We start from the raw sequence: 17,476 nt of genomic DNA, 5'->3' as shown, positions 1-17,476 counted from the left end.
CCAGAATTTTTGCTTGATCCTGAAAGGTGTCAACCTCTGTACAGTTTCTTCTTATTCTTTGAAACTGTCCAAAGGGGACACCCCTCGGCCAATTCTTATGATGGCAACTAGAGTCAACGATAAAGCTATTACAGTCTATATATTTAAATGGGTCTTTGTTTTAATGCTTTGATCTTCTATATATATCAATAAGTCCAAAAATGGAATAGACAATGAACTGTGTGTTTCTGTGAATACTAAATTATAGTTATTCACATTGATGTAAGCTAAAAAGTCCAACAAAAGAGATTCTGCTCAATCCCAAATGAAAATGATGTCATCTATGTAGCGCCGCCATAGGACAAGGTTTGCGCCATAGGGGTTATGATTGTAAATAACCTCCTCTTCCAGTTTCCCAGGAAGAGGTTAGCATAACTTGGCGCAAACCTCGTACAAATGGTGGATTATTATGTTAGATGTAGGGCTATACTGGCCAGTACACTTCAGGACTTTGTAAAGTTTTGGCACACTGAACATGCAAATAGATGCGTGATGACGCATCACGTGATGCGTTGCATGACGCCGAACGTAGTCACGTCATGTTTGACGCTCTGTAATTTGAAAATTAATGCGGGGGGTTATTTAAAGGAGGGAAACATAGAGGGAAGTTAGATTAGCCCCCGAGGAAGACTTTGCAGTGGAAACGCGTGTTGGGTGAATCAGTGATTACTAAGAAGCCCTTGTTGGTACTACTCACCCCTCCCCGCTCTGCCACATAACCAGGATGTTGACGCCCACCTGATGACGTCAGAGCGACCGTATGGCGCCCCCTAGTGACGTCAGACATCCAGGTCTAAATCCCTGGCAATACAGCATGGAGCTGTCTAGGAGGACTGCAGCCACAGCCACACCTCTCCCCAGACTGAACACTCCCCATGATGACGTCAGCGTGACCCAGCCGTCAGGGGGGGGAAGAGGAGGGGTGTGCACCAATCAAGACTGTACTCACAGGGCTGGACAAAGATATATCCGTCGCCATGGGATCAGTGTCAGAGCAGGGAGGAATGAGACACTCCTACAAATCACCCTGAAAGTGTAAATAAACCACACACCAAAATATTAATAAAGCATATGTGCACAAAACTAATACAGCAATCTTAATATACAAAATCGAATGGTTGGTACTAGCGCGGTGAATCTGATTGGTCCTCAGCCTCTGGCCAATCAGATTGGTGGGTCTGACGTCACACAACTGCCACTCTCTTCCCCCTCGGCGCCACACACACACACCTCTCTCTCTGTCCTCCCCCCCCCCATCACACTCACCTCCCTCCCCGGCACTCCACTTACCTCCCTCCACTCACCTCCCCCCCTCCCCAGCGCTCCACTCACCTCCCCCCTCCCCGGCGCTCCACTCACCTCCCCCCCTCCCCGGCGCTCCACTAACCTCCCCCCCTCCCCGGCGCTCCACTGATGACGTCATCAGGTGGGCGTCAACATCCTGGTTATGTGGCAGAGCGGGGAGGGGTGAGTATCAGGGGGGTGGTATATATTTTGACTGTTTTCTTATGTTTGGTAGCCTTCACCTTGAGAAAGGCAGTATTTGACTGCCGAAACATTGGACTTTATGGCATATTAAACCTCCTTTTGAGTAAGACCGTGTGCCTGCTTCTTCTTCTTTGTCTTAGTGATGTTATCTAAGCCACCTGAATTAGCCCCATGGTGTTATTTTAGTTATTGGTTCTAAACTTTACAGTAATATTGATGCTACTGTCATGGACAATATACTAATCTTGGATTTAATAATTCTCATTTATTTGTTCTCTATTACTTCCATTCTTTATGCCTCAAAATTTGTCTCAGAGATCATAGCTGAACGTTTCTTAATATTAATATTTAATCAAATCATATTTTTTCCTCTATGAAATATTATAGTTGTTATTCGTAATTTCTGTTAAATATAATTTATTTTATGGCAGCCATTAAAAAGTTGATTATAGATCTACTATATTAATTTGTTAACATATATTATTACTGTACTACTGTATATTATTACTGTATTTGTGTAAAACAGTTTGAAGGAGCTCTTTACATTTAAAATATTAAAAACACAAATAAATGTGACTTCAGCACATATCGGTTTTGGGCTTATATGCACAGTTCAGGAATTTATTCTAGACCTTAGATGATTTGCGTTGAATACTCGGCTGAGTATATTAAACCATTTATAAACTAAAGCTCATTGGGTTTATGGATTTCTGAGAGATATGTTTTAATATGTTTCTCTGGGGTAGTAATAAAAGCTCAAGTCAATGTAACTCACAAGATATGGAACGGTAATAGAAAGCCAGGGCAGTATGTTAGATATTTTGTAAGGAAAAGAAAAGCTGAAATAGAGAGAGTTATCATGTAGAGAAATATAAAAAATAAAGTGATATCCTATTGGGATATATGTTAGACAGGTCAACTCTGTATTAGAACATATTCCTAAAACAGGAAATGCATAGTCAAGATATTAAAAATATGCCCTTCTTTACATTGGTTTTCATTTTGTTTGCTATAAAATGTAACTTTATCAGGAAGAATATATTTGTGCATTCCTCATTACTGAAAAATGGCATATAAAGGGGGGGAAATTAAAGGCCTCAAGTGGCAGATAAATTGTGAAATTTATAAATGACTGAGGGCTCTTCAAATAAATACCATCTGATATGTTTGACAGGTAATCTAGCTACATCTGGCAAAAATGAATGAAAATGACTGATGTGACGTGGGGGTAGCCAGTCTTCATAATAAAGGTGAAGCCCGACTGGTTAACTCTGAAAACTGTGGGTCCCTGGCAGCTAAATAGCACCATAAGCCAGGGACAATGTAATGCATACCAAAACCTGACCTGTTTGATGTTTTACATGTTCCTCTTTCCCACTAAACATGAGACTTTGGGAGTGGGATATTTGGGTCAAAATGTGTTTATCTTGTTGCAGGAGTTGGGGACTCCTTTTCCTAAATGTTACTGTTATGTCTGAAGCACTTATTCCCATGATCTGTTATTTGTATTATTTGTTATTAATGCCACGTGCATTACTGCTGTTTATTATTAATTGCCCATGCATTACTGCTGTGAAATGCTATGTACATTAATAAACACATACATACTGTACATCAAACAGTAATCCAGTCACACTGATGATTTTCCTTACAGGATTTCCTTGCTAGCCTTGGGTTCTGTGTGTCTGTGTCAGTGCATTTTTTTTTAATCAATAAATATTTTTGGATCAATATATCCCATTATCTCCTTCTGTTAGCGAGCAGTGAACCGGCATTTTTCCCAGGATTGGACAAGTTTATCTTCTATCCTTGGTTCTAACACGATAGTGCAAAAGCACCATGTCCAAGCTAGTTTATGCCTTTTTGTAGATACACAGTGTTCTTGCCTTGCACTCTCAGCCACAGTGTCTCTATCCCTGTGCCATATCGTTCACTTCAGAGTATTTGGTAACCAAAATCATTATGGAGAATGTGCATAGATTACATTTAATTTGCCATTGTTTCCTAGAACTGCGTTCTGGGAATGTCTTTCTATAATCTGTATGCATCTTGCCGTCTGAGTAATGTGTGGCATAACCTAATGTCATCCACAAAATATGAGTCGTTATTGTCTAACCAGTAATCAAAGCTAAAATTTTACTATATATTATTGATTGTTGAATCTTGTTGAGGAATTGCATGACAAACTTGCATGGACCTAAAGTCTACCACTGTGCTGGAAGGATTAGTGAATAGTCCAAATCCAGAATCCGTACACAGAAAATATTGCTAGTCAGAAAGGTTCTCATATACAGTCTATGAAGGTCATAAAGAGAAAACAGGTCATATACAGTAAATTACTGGAGTCGTGTGTATGCGGGGCACAGAAGAAAAGCCAGATCTTTGGATAGCTATTCCAGGGACACTATTCATTTTCAGACAAGCAGTCATCAAAGTATTACATTCTCAGAAACCAGTGGTTACAACTTCTGTGTTTAACATTCATGGAAATACATTTTAAATAATCTCTGCATAACTTCTTTGTAAAAACAAATGTTGAATTGTCTGGAGCGCTGTATGAAGCTGCCAATGCTTTCACCTGAATTTCATTCACATTAATTTATTCCATAATCAAATATAAGAAAGTTGCTAATCACTTTTTCCATTTGACACCTATCTCTTATACACAGAGTTTAATGCCATCTCTGATTGTAGTATTACCACAAAGTATCTCCTCCTATGCATTTAGCCCTCCATTAATAAATAATGGGAACAGTGCTATGTGGAAACAAAGCACCTTCATATACTAACATTAAGGGACTTAGGGCTCTATGCAGTAAGCGCCGAAAAAGTGCAATTGCCAAGGGTACCTTATCGGCATGATTCTGCCGATTTTCCCTCTCTGTATGCAATAAGTGCCGAATCCCTTCCGAATCAAGCCGAAAACATTTGCTCCCACTCTGTTGATGATTTGCCGATCACACACAGGTGTATCGGCATGCATGGCGAGGTGGTGTTAGGTTCCCCAATGAAACTTCTTGTTGAATCTGCCGAAGCAAGCATGTTTTGGATTGTGCGGCCCATTTAAAGGCAGCGTGTATTTTTATTCATTCTCTGTGTTGTTGGGAGTGAGAGAGAGAGAGACACACAGAGCTGGGCGATTTACATATTTCATATTGACTGAGACAGTTGTGGTGTATTGTGAGAGGTTTGTCCTGTGTTATTTTGTTTACATCTTTGTCTTGTTTTCACTTTGTAAGTGTTCAGTGCGATTGTCTTTAAATTTCTTTTCTGTTCTTTGTGAGTGCTAGCGGTATGGCCGAAAGGCGTGGGAAGAGTGATGCTGGTGTGAGTGGTACTGGTAGTCTTGTGAGTATGCGTCTGAGTGAATGTAGGATTCAAGGGAGTGCTGTGGCTGCGAGTGCGAGTGGTGTTGCTGGGAGTGCGAGTGCTGCTGGTGGCTCTGTTGCTGGTGGGGTGTCTGCTGCTGGTGCGTTTGGTGGTGGGGTGGTTGCTGGTGGCCCGCTTTTGGAGTCTCTTCCATTGGAGATGTGAGATGTCTTAATATCAAAATATTATTCTATAATATCTATCAATTAAACTGAATTGTTACACACATATTCCTTTATGCTTTAGAACGACCATAACAATCAGTCTAAAAAATTTGGCAAAGTTCATAAAATATTCATGCAAGCTTCCTTACATTTGTATGTTTACATGTACTGCTGCGGCCGAGTTTATTCGAGCATTTGCCCGTTCTCGGCCGCAGCAGTAACCTGGCGCGCGCCCGGCACCCTCCCGGCTGAAGCCTCAGAGGAGAGGCCCGCCGATCGGGGCTTCCCCCTCTCCTCACCGGGTCCGCCGGGTCCCCCGGAAGTACCGCCGCCGTCCTCACATCCGCGCGACACCAGGGCTCCCTCGGGGAGCCCAGGGCACGCGTACAGGCGGCACAGGCACCCGATGACGCGTGACTGCGCATCAGTGATGCGCGGCACGCTGAGGGAGTGCGGCTCGCAAGCCAGGACATATCCCGGCTTGCGGAATGAGCCGTACTCAAATAAAGTGTGCCGCCTGTGTAAAAGCTCATGTGGTACACATATTACACCTAAACCAGCATGTTTGGTATCTCTTGGAACAGGGAGCAGTTTAGGAAACTGCTCGTTTTTATAATAATAATTAACGTCATATATTTTGTATGTATTTCAAGGGCGGACAAGTTCAGCATCAAAAAAAGAAATGTGGGATCAAATAACCTTGGCTGTGTCTGCGTGTGGGAATCATGTCAGGGACCGGTCGAATTGTCGGAAGAGATTCGATGATATCAGGGCAAACTAAAAGAAAAAAATACAAGCACAACGGATGCATGCTTCTGGCACTGGAGGTGGGCCGCCAGCACAATCTCTAATCTTAACACCATTGGAGGAGCAGATGCGGGAAAAAATTCTTCCTGTCGTCGTGGAGGGTTTGCCCGGGGACAGAGTTATCGGAATTTATTCTGCTCCATTTCCACCAGGTGACAAATGTTACTGTACTAGGCGTGTCGTAGGTTACAGTTCTTATCTATATTTCTGCTGCAACTTATACTTTCTCCCCAATATAAGCATACCTACATATCTATCTGAATATGTGTCTCTCTCTATATCTATATATCTATCTATATATACACTGGCGACACGTTTTATTGAAGCACGGCTAGCACGGGATGCCCCGGCGTGCTAGCCGCACTCCCTCAGCGTGCCGCGCATCACCGATGCGCGGTCACGCGTCATCGGGTGCCTGCGCCCCCTGCACGCGCGTCCAGGGCTCCCCGAGGGAGCCCTGGTGTCCCGCGATGTGGGGGACACCAGCAGGGGGTTCCGGGGGACCCGGCAGACCCGGCAGCGGGAGGGAGAAAGCCCCGATCGGAGGGCGCTCCTCCGCTGCTTCGGCGCACGCCCGGCACCCTCCGGCGCGCGCCAGGTTACTGCTGCGGCCGAGAACGGGCAAAAGCTCGAATAAACTCGGCCGCAGCAGTATATATTTATATCTAGTTGTCCTACAAAAAGTAAAAATTAATATATATGGTGGCAAAAGGTGGCACTGCGTGCTCATTTGCAAGTCCTTTCCCAGAATCCCTTGCTGCAGTGGAAGCGCTGTATGCTGGGTGATAATGGGGAAAGACAGGGTTGCAGACCTGTCTAAGACATGCAAATGAGCATACAGTAATATTTACAGTTGATATATATATATATATATATATATATAATATATAAATTAGTGATAATCTATGTTACACCTATAAACAGGCCATTACTGCCTCATCAAGTCTTGCATGGAAGATTGTGCATTCAAAGGCGAACATTCATAATTTGCACAAACCCATTTTGTTATGTTTAATTAAAGCTCTTTTTTCACTTCATGTAGTATACTGAGAGCATAAATAGGAACATGTACCATATGGTATTTAATTGTGTTCATATGTAGCTCACTTCAGATTTTTATTTCGCTCATGTACCGGTGTGTGAAACCAGCTGCAATTAATATGTAATCACAGCATAGAGGGGAACACAGGGGGTGGGGTTGGGCACTGAGCCAGATCAGAGGGTCATAGTATGGTCAAGTCTTGTGGGCCGGCTTACAGGTGGTAGAAACAAATAAAAGGTCAGGGTGCTGTCACGTCTTGGGGGAGGGACTACAGTTGTTAGAAGCTGACAAGGTGAACAGAAGTTCATCACATTCATTTGAAATAGTAATTCTCTGAAGACTGTCACCCACCAGGCCACTATATATGAAAACGTACGTTAGTCATTCGTTCACTCATATCTTCTTTTTACCTTATAGACACGCCACCTTATCACAACAGTACCATCTGTGAGCGACACACTGCATGTGTTGATGAGTGTCAGCCACATTGAGCGCTATACCTGCTTCTCTTAAATGTTCACACAGATCACTAAAAACATTCATTCACATTTCCACAATTAGGTACTGAATTATAAGCAGAGTCAACTTTGCTGTCATGGTAGTGATGTACATTATTATTGTTAGATTACTACACAACATATGCAGTGTATGTACAACAGAACACTTAATTTTACAACGCATTCCTGCATGAACATTGTATGTTGTATGATTTTTACAATAAATGTGCCAATTAGGTTCACATGTACATTGATGTTAAGATGGATAATGTACAGCTTGCCAGAAACATATCATTGTCATTTCGTTATGTGATGCTGATATTTAGCCATAAATACTCCCACTACACAAACTTAATATTAATTATGTACACATGTCAATAAAATTCTTATGTTATTCTTCTATATAGTTGCTCCTGAAGCTCATGTTTCACCTGACACTGCACATGTCCCATCACCTGGCTCATCCAGCTCATCATCAAGCATGGAAGTTGAGTGTATGAGGTGCAGCACATCTAATGTGTACATTTGTAGATGTTAATTTGCCATGCTAAATAAATGCCTTTCACATGTAATTAACTTCACATCAGTTATTGTCACAGAAGATGTAGTGTTTCCTGAAAACATGTATTGTGTGTGTTGTAAACTATCAGCTAGGAGTTGTGAGGTTACAACAAACTTTCATTCATTCTTCTTTCACACTGAGTCGAAACATCATTGTTACTTCAAGCATAAACTTTTAATTTGACACAAATTAAAAATTATGGAAACATGTTATGTGTTACACTATGAGAACAACTATCATTATATTGAAAAACAAGTGAAAGTTCCATAGCAGTTCATAATGTCTTTCTTAATTTGTAGAACCAGATGTTGCCACTCAAGGACAAATTCACTCAAGTGACCATGAAGATGTTCCCACTCCTGGATTAACCCAGCATTAAAGTCTTCCTGCTCGTGACACCTACTCAGCTATTGCAGCTTCTAAAGAAAGAATCTTGGGTGAAGAAAATCGTCGCCATTCAGAAATGATGTCAGTGCTTGAAAGGATGATATCACTGCAGGAAAGGTCAATATCACAAATGTCACAAATTGAAAGAGTCATCATCCAAGTTCCTAAAAAAATCCAAAATGTAAACAGGACATTACAAGCAATAGTTGTGAATCTAAGCCAAGCAAATCAGTTGCGAATTACTGCAAGAGAACAACAATTCCACTTTACCCCATCTGAGGATGGATCTTTACATGCTGCTACTTTTTCTCCAGAGTCATCAGTTCTTCATTCCCCAGTTCTGGATGATACCGGTACAGTAGGTGCAAGTTCTGTGCAGGTCCCTCTCAATATCCAACCGCTTACATCTGTTCAAAATCAGGAACGGACACCTACAAATGAGACACGAAAAAGAAAGTTAGGGCAACAATTACTACTAACCAGCTTTTGGAAAAAGATTAAAACACCAAAACAAGAAACTGCTCCACCATCAGTCGTGCAATGTTTATCAAGTGCTTCACAACTGCCACAGGCCACACCCAGTGCCCCTGAAGTGCCACAGCCCATACCCAGTGCCACTGAAGTGCCACAGCCCACACCCAGTGCCCCTGAAGTGCAACAGCCCACACTTAGTGCCACTGAAGTGCCACAGCCCATACCCAGTGCCCCTGAAGTGCAACAGCCCACAACCAGTGCCACAGAACTGCCACAGGCCAGTACAAGTCGTACAGTTAAGGCCAAAGTACTTGGCAAAGGGAAAATGCAAACACAACAGCCAACAAGCAGGCCTGTGACTCGCTCTCAAAAGGATAAACAAAAATAAATAATCACATTCACTAAATTTGTTGGTGTCCTGGTGGTGTTTACTGCAGACTATTTCATGCATAGTGTATGTATGATCATGTACAGATGCTTGATAACATTCAAGTATGTCTTTGTACACATGAATGTTTAGAAATGCTCACTGACTGAATTAAGGCATATTTAATAACATATGAATATGTATTAATCATTAGTTGATTAATGGTACAACATTATTACACACTTGCCATGTTAATGGAAGCTGACATTCACTTAGCTCTTGCTCAAGATGAGATGTATGTGGGTTTGTTTGGTAATGTAGATAGTCATTTCATGCTAATATTATTGACATACAACTTTAAGTAACTACCCATATAACAGCATACATTTTGATGTTGTGTTTTCTGGTGTCTTAACTCTGTAACACAATACTTACCTTAATCTTCTTTCATAGTTCATAATGTTGGCATGTGATCATGTATGATTTTTGGTTACACTAACAGATCTGTTAGTGTGTATGAATATATCTTTATTATCTCTGTATCTCTATGGATATATGTATACACACAGTGTGTGTGTGTGTGTGTGTGTGTGTGTGTGTGTGTGTGTGTGTGTGTGTGTGTGTGTGTGTGTGTGTGTGTGTGTGTGTGTGTGTGTGTGTGTGTGTGTGTGTGTGTGTGTGTGTGTGTGTGTGTGCATGGGCGTCCGCAGGGGGGGGCAAGGGGGGGCGCTGGATCCTGGGCCGCCAACAGCGGGGAACAGAGGGCACTGGCGTGACAGGATTTAGCGCTCTCTTCTGCAAAAAAAAAAAAAAAACCTCCCTTGTCTCCTGATTGGCTGGCGCGTGTTGGCACGCTGCCAGGATTTTTTTTTTTTTGTCCCTCGCAACCCTATCTCAGCGGTGCGCAAAACTGGGGGGCGCCAAATTATTTAGGGGGGGGGGGGCAGCCTGTGCGGCGAAACCTGTGGGCAGAGCAGAGCAGGGGCAGAGCAGAGCAGGGGCAGAGCAGAGCAGAGCAATGCCAGGCAGAAAATCCGTGCTGTGTTTCCCTGTGCTTGCAGAGGGGGCGGGGCGTCCCTCTGCACACAGGCACAAGCCCTCCTCTTCCTGTCTTTACTTGAGTGGGGAGCCGAGCAAGCAGTACAGGTGTGTGTGTGTGTGTGTGTGTGTGTGTGTGTGTGTGTGTGTGTGTGTGTGTGTGTGTGTGTGTGTGTGTGTGTGTGTGTGTGTGTGTGTGTGTGTGTGTGTGTGTGTGTGTGTGTATATATATGTATAGTGATGTCACTGTGTGTGTGTGTATATATATATGTATAGTGATGTCACTGTGTGTGTGTATATGTATAGTGGTGTGTGTGTGTGTGTATATATGTATAGTGATGTGTGTGTGTGTGTATATATGTATAGTGATGTGTGTGTGTATATATATATGTATAGTGATGTGTGTGTGTGTGTGTATATGTATAGTGATGTGTGTGTGTGTGTGTGTGTGTGTGTGTGTGTGTGTGTGTGTGTGTGTGTGTGTGTGTGTGTGTGTGTGTGTGTGTGTGTGTGTGTGTGTGTGTGTGTGTGTGTGTGTGTGTGTGTATATATATATATATATATGTATAGTGATGTGTGTGTGTGTATGTGTATATATATATATATATATATATATATATATATATATATATATATATAATGTGTAGTGATGTGTGTGTTTTGTGATTGAATGTGTGCTGTGATTGTGTGTGGTGTGGGGGGTGTTGTTTGTGTTGTGATTGATTGTGTGCTTGGCGAGACAAACAAAATTGACATTGAAGCATGCTCAGCAGCAGTCAATGCGCACAACCCCACACCCACACACAAACACAGAAATAGCCCTGATCCATACCCCCCACTCGTGCTTGCAAAATTATGCAGGACACCCTGTGCTCATGCTTGGAGAGTTGGTGATGTCACCACTCTCGGCGGCAGCGTGGACGCAGCCTAATTTTGCAAGCGCGAGCTGTTGAAACATATTTGTATTTACATTGTATATCGTTTAATAAAGGGGGGGGGTTCATGTGATTTTGATTACGTCAGGCAGGGGGGGCCCGAGAAATTAAATGGATGAAAAGGGGGGCTCGGCATAAAAAGTTTGCTCACCCCTGCGAGTCTATCTGACCTTCCCTGGCGAGACCTGCCCTTTCCTGCATGGAGCAAGTCAGGTGACTACTGCTCCATGCCACTTTCGCTTCCCCCTTGTCCTCCTGCTCTGATTCCCTCCCCCCCCCCTGCTCCGGTCCCCCCTTCCCGTTCCGATTCCCCCCCTGCTCCGGGTCCCCCCTTCCCGTTCCGATTCCCCCCCCCTGATCCGATTCCCCCTTGTTGCGAGTGTCTGAGTTTGTGTCTGAGTGTGTGTCTGTGTGTGTGTGAGATCAGGGGGGGAGGGAATGAATGTGAGGAGGACGGATTCAGGGAGTGGGTTTGAGTCAGAGGGGCATAATTGATGGAGGGGGAAGAGTGAGGAGACAGGGGGTGTAATAGAGGAAGTGAGGAAGAGAGGGGTGAGGGGAGAGAGTGAATGAAGAAGAGAGGGGGTAAGAAAGAGATGGGGCTACACCTTGGGACTATCTGCATTAGAGTGGGGTGTGTGGTGTGTGGGGTGTGTGTGTGTCTCAGTCTGAGTGAGAGACAGAGAGAGTCTGAGTGAGAGAGAGAGAGTCTGAGTGAGCGAGGGATTCTGAAGGGGAGGGAGTCTGAGGGGGGGAGTCTGAGAGAGTCTGAGGGGGAGAGAGTCTGAGGGGGAGAGAGTCTGGGGGGAGAGAGAGTCTGAGGGGGAGAGAGAGAGTCTGAGGGGGAGAGAGAGAGTCTGAGAGGGAGAGGGAGAGTCTGAGAGGGAGAGGGAGAGTCTGAGAGGGAGAGGGAGAGTCTGAGAGGGAGAGGGAGAGGGAGAGTCTGAGAGGGTGAGTCTGAGAGGGAGAGGGAGAGTCTGAGAGGGAGAGTCTGAGAGGGAGAGGGAGAGTCTGAGAGGGAGAGTCTGAGAGGGAGAGTGAGAGTCTGAGAGGGAGAGTGAGAGTTTGAGAGGGAGAGTCTGAGAGGGAGAGGGAGAGTTTGAGAGGGAGAGTCTGAGAGGGAGAGGGAGAGGGAGAGTGGGAGAGGGAGAGTCTGAGAGGGAGAGGGAGAGTCTGAGAGGGAGAGTCTGAGAGGGGGAGAGTCTGAGAGGGGGAGAGTCTGAGAGAGGGAGGGTGTGTGTTTGTGTCTTTCTGTCTATGAATGAATACAGACACCAACCCACAGTCAGTCAGTCACCCACCCAAGTGTCAGTCAGTCACCCAAGTGTCAGTCACACACGAGTCAGTCAGTCAAAGTGTCAGTCACCCCCCCCCCCCACAACCACTCTCTCTCTCTCTGTATAGTTAACATTATGCCCCCCCCTGAAAACATTTCTGCGGACGCCCATGTGTGTGTGTGTGTGTGTGTGTGTGTGTGTGTGTGTGTGTGTGTGTGTGTGTGTGTGTGTGTGTGTGTGTGTGTGTGTGTGTGTGTGTGTGTGTGTGTGTGTATTAACTGATATATAGAGATAAATATATATATATATATATATATATAACTATCTCTGACACAGTTGTCAGCAAACAGGCCTTCTGTTAATGAGATATAAATGTTAGGACACTTGCTAAAATTATGGTATCACTATGATTGAGCCCCTAATTCACTGAGCTGTATTTAACTTTCAATATGATTACAACAAGGCCTACTTACACACATCAACGGCTTTAGTTTAGCACTCTATATATATATATATATATATATATATATATATATATGATACGAACCAATCCAAAGACCAGTAAAGAGACAGCACACCGCACGGGGTTAATCCAAAAATCTATATTCACAACATGAAATACACGTAAGCCAACGTTTCGGTCCCACAGAGAGACCTTCCTCAGGGCCGCACGGCCCTGAGGAAGGTCTCTCTGTGGGACCGAAACGTTGGCTTACGTGTATTTCATGTTGTGAATATAGATTTTTGGATTAACCCCGTGCGGTGTGCTGTCTCTTTACTGGTCTTTGGATTGGTTCGTATCATACTTATTTTCTATGGGACTAGCATCTGCTATTATAACCTTTTCTACTGCAGTGTGCTGACTGACCTTCATGTGTATATATATATATATATATATATATATATATATATATATATATATATATATATATAATCAGAATGAACAGTACAGGCCTTAATGGCTCAAAATAAGCCTTGTTTGCTGTTAAATACAACTTCTACACAGCTGACTCAAATAGGCCCTCAAACATACTCACCCAGTAATAATATAAACTGTAATGAACTGTTAAGAGATTTACAAAATTACAACAAGGCCTGTTTGCACACAAGGCCTTCAACGTAGCAATATATATATATATTGCTACATTGAAGGCCTTGTGTGCAAACGGGCCTTGTTGTAATTTTAACCCAGCATTAAAGTCTTCCTGCTCGTGACACCTACTCAGCTATTGCAGCTTCTAAAGAAAGAATCTTGGGTGAAGAAAATCGTCGCCATTCAGAAATGATGTCAGTGCTTGAAAGGATGATATCACTGCAGGAAAGGTCAATATCACAAATGTCACAAATTGAAAGAGTCATCATCCAAGTTCCTAAAGAAATCCAAAATGTAAACAGGACATTACAAGCAATAGTTGTGAATCTAAGCCAAGCAAATCAGTACATGACCAATCAGTGTACATATATACACATATACACACACATATATATATATATATATATATATATATATATATATATATATATACACATATACACATATATACATATATACACATATATATATATACATATATACACACAATATATAGTTAATTATATATAGATAAATATATATGTTGATATATTTATATATATTTAATTTTATATATATTTATTTATATATATATATATGTAGATATCAAGAGAGACTAACAGAGAGAGTGAAAGAGAGAGAGAAAGAGAGAGAAACAGAGAGAAACAGAGAGAGAGAAAAACAGAAAAAGAGACAAACAGAGATGTGTGTGTGGTTAATTTTAGTTAAGTGTAAGCAGAAATCTGTTCATCCTAGCACTGTAGAATATTTCACACACATTGTTATTCTAATTAAATTCGTCAACTTGTTTTGCACATGTTGATTGCCTAAGCCGAAAGAAAAGTTTCGATTCATGTGAAAAGAGTATCTTAGACAAAGAATTTCAGCCAATTATTGTAACAAATTTCTGGTGGGAGAAAACCTAGGCGTATAGCAGTTAGGTTGTATTATAACCTTGGAACAAACCGCGAAGATAACATGTAACTATTAACACATTCAGCAGACATCCGTATCCGCTCAACTTAGACACTGTACAGTTAAACAGAGAAGAAATGGCAGAAGCTTCCACATTGCACAGCCATCCACGTAAATCATACAAATTTATGATTTATGAAGCAATCGAATCAATGGCTGAGAAGAGGGCAACCGTGGGCCAAATCTATGACTTAATCCTAAACAAATATCCATACTACCAAGAACCAGCCAGATAAAGAAATTTTAAAATTTCTGTACGATTCACTTTATCCGCAAATGAATGTTTTGAGCGTGTCCATGATCGGCTAGATCAACGATATGGATGCTGGCATGTTGCGCCATCATTTAAACTTACCATGGAACATGGAACATATCTTCTGTTAAATAGCATATTTTTGCCTAATACCAGTTACACTGAAGCCGCACCGACTGTCGCGTCTGCTGATATACCTGCACCCTCCATTCATCAAGACCAGATGCAAGATGGACATAACTACTATGATATGTATCCAAACTTATATGGGCAATACCAATGTGGATGTGAAAACAACCAACAACTGTACGTACCTCCGGACGTCTTGTTTGAAGAAGCCACTGCAGATCCATATGACGCCCTCATGGAGATGTGTGTGATTCAGGATTCAACGGTTGCCTCAACCATGGATGATACTGTTGTGCCTTCCTGGAGCGAGCAGTTGCAGCCAAATCAGTTTTGACTTCTACAAGAATGGTAAATACAAATTTCGTTATGCCTTTACTCAAATGTCTACATTAATAATATACACCATTTGTTAGCCAAATTAGTGGATACAGCTTAACATTGCAGACAGGCTTACATGTAGCGTGCACAAAGACATTATTTCCTATAACAATATACTACATGACGAACCATTACTACACATTGGTGACGGAGTCCTTATTCCTAGATTATTATCGCTTTTAAAGTATCATTACAACATGTTACACTAACTGTAACACACACACACACCTCATTGTTTAGCATTCAACATATAAAAACAAAGTGTCGCCCACATAAGACGTGGGAACGTGGTAATGTCCCAAGGCGTCCTTAAAAAGGTTACCGATGCAAGCCCCACCCCCAACCGACGTGCGCACGTAAAACCGTATTGGCTGTGCCCGTAACTTATTGTTACGGTCAGTGCAGTGTGTCATGCGCACGCGTCGGTGTGGCGGAGCGTGTACAGCGCTGGAGGCCAATGTTCATTCAGTGGGAGGGGTGTTTGCGTGCATTTCACGGTGCCTTAACATGGCGTCACACGTATTTTGTTCGCTCATTGGATGATCATCTGTTTTTTCCATGGGCACACGTCCGTTTACAACGTTTAGATATGTACGTGTGTAGAAGTGAATTTGTTTCGCTTCCATATCATAACTTTCAGCCATGATATGCGTACTGCTAGCAGCACCATGGAGGGACATGTATTGAACGCACAGCGTACACATCATTTTGCGCATGCACTAAGACTTAGTCCACACAGACGTTGTGCGCGCACATTATTATGTATACAGGCACCGGAAAAAACATATCAGTAGTAATGCCAGCAACGCCATTAGAAAAATGACACAGTTCTGTATCTGTAGTTTTATCCTTGCAGTTTAAACATATACGTTACTTATGCGTGAATATCCACAATCATATAGAGATGTGTTAAGCGTTGTCATGCTGAGACATAAATAAATGTGCCATCTTTGAACATCATGTGTTTGCTGTATTTCACAGATGTCGCGGATGAATACATGGGACCAATGTATGATTTCAGATGAGCCAATCGTTATATTAGATGATTGTGACGACTAGCGAACAACTATTATAATAAATATGTAACAATGCTTTCAATTATTGGTGCACAGATTAACAATCACTACATAATGTTATCCTATTATGCAAATATTTACTATGCACTTAATTAACATAATGATGTTGCTAAGCACTGAAGTTAGTACTGATATTGTTTTTTTGTTCTTTTCTACTAACATTATATGTATTGCCATGTGATATATGCAACCAACATTATCACTCAGCAAACACATTAATCTACTATATATTATAATCTCACGTGTGACTTTTCAAAGAATGTAAATGCTACATAACAACTCGTAGACATTGTATCTGAACGTACACAATAACAATAGTGAGGTGATAGAAACTGTTTAGTCGTGTGCATTTTATATTATCACCTAAATTGTAGTGGTAACCTAACATGCATGAGCTAATGAATGTTAGTTAAAGATCATGAAACCATGAACATTTGTGTGTACATTTTATTCACGCGACTAACTATAGTTTAGTGTTATTAGTAAACGTTCAACACATACATAGCTAAGTGAGGCCGATGATAAAAGCAACATTATTATGTTGGTTTATATTATTTCACGTAGAAATACATGCATCACACAAAAACTACAACACACACACACACACACTGTTGCTGAAATGTGTGCGTATGCAAATGTCCACTTCATTTATGTTCATATGTTAACATTAGTTATAAAGGATCATGATCATTATGAATAACTAACGTGAATGAAATAAAAATTATATTAACTACATTGTCATTGTGTTGAATGAATTAGGAAAAGTTGAGAATCCAAAGAACTATACTTTGGAATGGTGTTAACATTTTGACACATGTTACATGTACGTCAAATCAACACACATCTTTCACTTATACATACACATGTGACAATGTAGTAATCAACATGAAGATGAAGTGATACAACAACTAATCACATACATTGCAATGTTAATGATGTTTAAAATATTGGGGTCTTTTCATACACACATGCATTGAGTGTTAACATCGCTCATGTACATCAATGGATGTTCTCCTCCCATAATCAATAGCTGAGCAGGGTTTATCCCCTTCTCTCCCCCCACCCCTATATTCCATGAATGGATGTTGTTACGTTTGCTAAATTACATGTTATGTAATGTCCCTAATGATTTTAAAAGACACTGCAC

This window comes from Ascaphus truei, chromosome 2 (genome assembly GCF_040206685.1).
Source record: "Ascaphus truei isolate aAscTru1 chromosome 2, aAscTru1.hap1, whole genome shotgun sequence".
In the NCBI taxonomy this organism is placed as follows: domain Eukaryota; kingdom Metazoa; phylum Chordata; class Amphibia; order Anura; family Ascaphidae; genus Ascaphus; species Ascaphus truei.
This window is presented reverse-complemented; position numbering follows the sequence as displayed.